General features: G+C 47.0%; 1 long non-coding RNA gene across 1 annotated transcript; it reads right to left on the bottom strand.

The window, feature by feature from the left end:
* Positions 1-495: 495 nt before the first annotated feature.
* On the bottom strand, positions 496-4,594 carry LOC124669700. Its single transcript, XR_006992299.1, has 3 exons — positions 4,534-4,594; positions 3,745-3,837; positions 496-516 (listed from the first exon to the last, which is right to left on the bottom strand). It is a non-coding gene; the product is annotated as an uncharacterized LOC124669700 (long non-coding RNA).
* Between the last annotated feature and the right edge of the window lie 1,208 nt (positions 4,595-5,802).

Here is a 5,802-nt window from a genome sequence, read left to right as displayed (position 1 = left end):
CTCTCTGCCGTGCGATATCCCTGGAGCGCAGTATGGCGCCGCATGTCATATTTGCCGTGTGCCCTCACACGGCAAAGAGACTTTGGTTTCTTTGCCGTGCGTCTCAACACAGCAAAGACTCCTATGTGTATTTTTTTTCCACCCTTTTTCCATTTTTAACAGCAATTCGAATTCAAATATACACAAATATATATAAAGACCAACATCTGTGGCACAAAATCGACATAATTCAATTCATATAACATGTAATGCACAACATAATGATCTATTGCCACAAATAGATCACATACAAGATCAAACACCACAACATATGTCCATAATAAGTGCATACAAGAACCAAAGCCACAAATAGAGTGCATATGTCCATAATAAGATCATACAAGTTCACACATAGTCCAAATCACAAATAAAATACAAGTTCACACATAGAGTCCAAACCACAAATAGAGTACAACCGTGCATAGAGCTCATCACATGTAACCAAAATGTCGAATAGCTCCTTCCTTCATGCACGTCCTACAAAATAGAACTCAAAGACATGAGATTCATGTACCAATATATATGTATGTATATCTAGCAAAAAAGTGGGCGGACAGTGGGAATTGTAAGTATGCAATCACTTAACTTCTTTGAAAGCATTAAATTAGGGGTAGACAGTGGGAATTGCATCTAGTATAAACTTGATATTTTCAGTGGACATATATTTGAAGCAGAGATTTCTGAGCCCGTGGCAGTTATAGCAAAACACAAGGTGCATTATATATTGTTATTAGTCTCCCGATAGGCCAGAGGAAAAGAGCTGAACTGAAATTAAAAGCTGCTGAGGCATTTAAGAGAAAGGAATATATGATAGCGGGAGAGCTATATACTACTGTAAGAAGCCAGTCTGTCAAATCTTGAATTGTTTCAAAGCTGTTTTGAAATTTAAACAAAAGAATCTGACAACTGCTCAACCTGCTTGAAGGCTGTTTGAATTTTAGACAAAGAAAATTACGAGGAATTCAACATTATAGCTCTGTTGACACCTCACAGAGTTGATTTTAATTGCTAAAAAACAATAATGTTACTCAAATAATTGAATTGACAAGATCTGAGAATGTTGCCTTAAGTCTTCTGTAGGTAGATATATCACATGCATGATGCTCTTATGACATTAATTTTCCTTTAAAAAAATGTGTTCTATGGTACTTTTAGCAAATTTATGCAAATTATAATCAGAAAATTCCAGGATTCAGAGGCACTCCAGTGAGTATGGTTTTTTTTCTGAATGTGTTGGTTAACATTTCTTACAAGAGCCGCTGCCATAAGAAGATTTGCCCAGATAGCCCATGATGCCATGGCGAGTACAAGAGGGGCTACTTGGACAGTACTCTGTAATCCTTGTAGGGACCCTGGTTCCAGCCCATAAAACTTTGACTGCATCCATTAATCAACACGGGTGTCTTGCATAAACAACCCCTAGAGGAAGTGATTCCCTGGTTGTTTTAGCCCCAGCAACCAAACGAAGCCCTCATGCCAATTGCTATCGGGTATGAAAAAAATATGGCACCACACAGCTTCCATAAGCATGGAATGTGGGTCCACTGGTGTGTCTCCCCGTATCCCACGAAACCATTACCATCGGGGTTCGGCACGAGAGCCTCTAACTCAGCCTTAGTATCCTTGCCGGTTGGCAGATGTGGACGTGGAGTATGGACAACAACGCCTTTCTTGAAGTTCTTTTTGTCACTCCTATATTTATGCTTCGCTTCAAGGTACTTTCGGTGTTCATCAAAGCAGGAATACTTGCCTCCATTCTTCAGCCAGAAGAAAGTCATAGCCTGCCTACACAGCGGGCACGGCCACTTCCCATGTGTACACCAGCCGCAGAACAACGCACGTGCTGGTAGGTCATGCAGTGATGTGTGGTACCAGACATACATATCGAAGTGTTGCTTTGTTGTGGCGTCGTAAGTTCGCACCCCACGGTCGTTCCACCCGACAAGCAAGTCATCCACTAGCGGCTCCAGGTACACATTCATGTTCTTCCCTGGGTATTTCGGCCCTGGTATTATCATCGACACAAACATGTTCTCGGATCTCATGACGACGCCGGGAGGGAGGTTGAGGGGAATAACAAACACGAAGCCAACAACTGTACGTTGCAGCTGACATACCATATGGATTGAACCCATCGGTTGATATCGCAACTGCTACGCTCCTTGAGTCGCCCGCTTTTTTTGGATATTTCTTCGCGAAGTTCTGCCATGCTTGACCATCCGACGGATGTATCATCTTGTCTGTGTACCGGTTCCCCTCAACGGGCCACCGCATCTGTTGGGCAGATTCCTCCGTCATGAAAAGCCGTTGGAGCCTCGGCAAGAACGGAAGATAACGGAGAATCTTTTGGGGAATCCCTGTCTGCCTCTTCTGTCCATCACCGGTCTCAACCTCGAAGTACCTAGAGGACTTGCAATGGATGCAATAGTTTCCTTCAGCATGTTCATTTCTAAATAGCATGCATCCCTTTGGACAAGCGTCTAACTTCTTATATGTCATCTTTAGTGAACGGAGGATTTTCGTCGACTCATAAAAGCTCTTTGTCAAGAGGTGCCCTGTCGGCAGGATGCTGCCAATGATTACCAGAAGATCATCGAACCGATCTCTAGATAAGTTACTCCGGCACTTGAAGGACATTAGGCGAGCCACGAGCATCCAACCGGGTAACCTCTCGTATGTGGATGAAGGGGTTTCGCGCGGCAAACATAGCCTCGTAGAACTTCTTTGTGCTCTCCTCGGGCTCCTCGTTTGTCTCCGTCACCTGTGGTGTCTCCGCCTCCTCTCGCATTACGGTTTTCGAGCACATTTGCATCAAGGAAGTCATCTAAGCACTTGTCAAACCCGAGCATCAAATCCTCCCGCTAGCTGACTCGGCTGCGACTGCTTTCTAGCACGTTTTGGTGCTTTTGCAGGTGTCTCGCCATGGCAAATCCACCGACTGTATCCCGGTGTGAACCCGAATTTTATCAGGTGTATAGTCATTTCATCCTTCGACTTCCGTTTAACATTACAACATTGCGCGCGAGGGCACAACACTTTTGCGGGTCTTATAGGGTCGGCAAACACACTGTCCACAAACTGCTCGGCCTTCTCTTGCCACTCATCAGTAAACTTCCCATGACCGGTCCAGCCCTCGTACATCCACAAACGTTCTGGATCCATCCTCTTGACTAGTACAGAAACAGACATAGAATGTTTTTCAACTTAACATGTTGATAAATCCAGTATTAGTTCGATTAATTTCAAGAAATACAGGTTTTACGCGTTGCACCCACACCTATCTCTCTAATAGGTAAAGATATGTCCTAATCCCACCCGAGGATGTGCAGATTGGGTACATTCTCCATGCTCTACCCCGCCGCGAGACAGAATTTCGGCAGCACCTCCCCGCTGTTCTCCCGATACACGTCTCAGCCAAAAGCCGAGAGGGTGTGCATCCGGAGAACAACGGGGAGGTGCCGCCGAAATTCTGTCTCGTGGCGAGGTAGAGCATGGAGAATGTACCCAATCTGCACATCCTCCGGCTGTCCAAAATACGTGGACAATCCGAAACAGTTACGGCCATATATATATGCAATTTAATGCATATATATATATTCGCGTAACCCTTCCGAACGGGAGACGCCTAGGTAACGCGACTGACTTGGTGATCTAGACACAAAAATAAAACCTAGGTACATGTAATGATAGGTGCGAGATTTATACCCTAGAAACGTGAGCGAATCGTCGAAGAAGATCTGGGACACTCCTTCAACCAGCTCTACGACGCCGGCCCCGGTGTCCACCTCGAAGCATAGCCTGCCCATGCAAATGATACAAATTATTATACAAATTTTGTTTTAGAAACACGAAAATGACTAATCTGTCAACATAGTGTTGTAATCGCTGTCATTGACAGCTTAACATAATTTCCACTATACCAATCTAACTGAAGTCAACATGCACGAAACTTGCTAGCACAACACAGCATACAGTACGGTAAAGCATCGAACAATCTGATTACTGTCTTCCGTTTTGCTCATAGCTACCAGCTAGCTAGTAATATTGGACACTTCTTATATATGGTAAAAAAAATATGTTGCTCCTGCCGGTACTACATATGCTATGGTAAAAGTAAAACCTCCACTTAATTCAGTAGGCGATAAATTTGCAATATATACAGTACACTAGTATAATTGATTGGAAACTAGTTGTAGTTTCAGATGTCTAGAATTTCACTGACATTTCTCTGAAAGATGCCATGGAAAAACAAAGCACTTTCAAGGCCAAAAAAGAAGCAATCAGCAAGATCTAAAACAAGGCCTCGCCCACACAAATGCAAGTGGCACCGGTACTTTCACACCAATTTAACCCTCAAATGCAACAACACCAGATGAGAACACCCTGCGCTTTTCCCTGATGCCGTCCGGCACAAAAAGAGCCAAACATTGACATGGTTTCCGGGCTTGAAACGGGAGAAAAAGTGGCACAGGAAAAAGGCAGAGATCAACGCACCAGCCTTCGAGGGTGCCGGCCGGAGAACTCGCGGGACGAGGTGGGGCTGCGGGCGCGATGGGGGCGGCGGCGCGGGCCTGCGACGGTGGCGGCTGCAGCAGGCTCGACGGGGGCGGCGGCGCGGGCCTGCGCCGGGGCGGCTGCTGCAGGCTCGACGGGGGCGGCGGCGCGGGCCTGCGCCGGGGCGGCTGCTGCAGGCTCGACGGGGGCGGCGGCGCGGGCCTGCGACCGGGGCGGCCGCTGCAGGCTCGACGGGGGCTCGGGAGGGGAGGTCGGACGGGGTGGGGCGGCGGGCTTGACGGGGGCGGCGGCGCGGGCCTATGACGGGAGCGGCGGCTGCGGGCGGCGCAACGGGGCCGACGGCGGCTGTGCTGAGGCTATTTTTTGCAAAGTGGAGATGGGGGCGTACGTGCTGTGTGTGAGTGGATGGGGGCGTAGTTGGAGAGGCCGGCCGAACCCATTTGTTGCAAAACCTAGATCGAACTTTGCCGTGCACACCCACACAGCAAAGATTAATCCTTTATATTAATTTTCTACGTCTTTCTCTGCCGTGCGAAGGCGCACGGCAAAGTACTCTTTGCCGTGTATGATGTCACGGCAACGCAACCTTCGCCGTGTAAAGGCGCACGGCAAAGCCACAATTTCTTTATATCTTATTTTCTTCTACTTTTAAAACATTACTAATAAATGAAAAGGTGAAACGGTGGTTAAGGTGGTCAATGTTGTCGCAAACGTTGGAATGGTGGTTAAGGTGGTCAAATACACTTGTTCTGTCAAATAAAAAATGTAGATATACATCTTGCATGTGAGCCTATCATATGTGTGGAAGTGTCGTGGAAGGTATAATACACCAAATGATGCAACACATGTCTCCCCGGTGTGACCCTAACCATAAATCGTAACCCTAACCCAATACTTGTGTGTGTCCACATGGTGTGTGTACACTAGTGTGGTGGGGTGTTGTTGTATCCAATGTTGAACCCCGGATGCGTCCGGCTACACGCACATGCGCTGACGGTACTTAGCCATGTTCTGGACGTATGTGGAACTCCCGGGAGGGGCTAACCCTGAGAGCATATGGGGTGGTCCTTGTCACCACATGCCCCTGTGAGCTAACCAAGCTCAAATGGAAGCATAAGTCCACCGGGGAGGCGACGTCGGTGCTCAGTCAATGATGTAGACCGCGCGATCAACATAATCAGGGTTTCTCCAAAAATCTACCTTCGAAGGGTGGGAATACCCACACCATGTGTACAATAGTATGGTGGA

Source organism: Lolium rigidum, chromosome 7 (genome assembly GCF_022539505.1).
Source record: "Lolium rigidum isolate FL_2022 chromosome 7, APGP_CSIRO_Lrig_0.1, whole genome shotgun sequence".
Taxonomy (NCBI): Eukaryota; Viridiplantae; Streptophyta; class Magnoliopsida; order Poales; family Poaceae; genus Lolium; species Lolium rigidum.
Note: the sequence above shows the minus strand (reverse complement) of the source record. Positions and strands in the feature narration are given on the sequence as shown.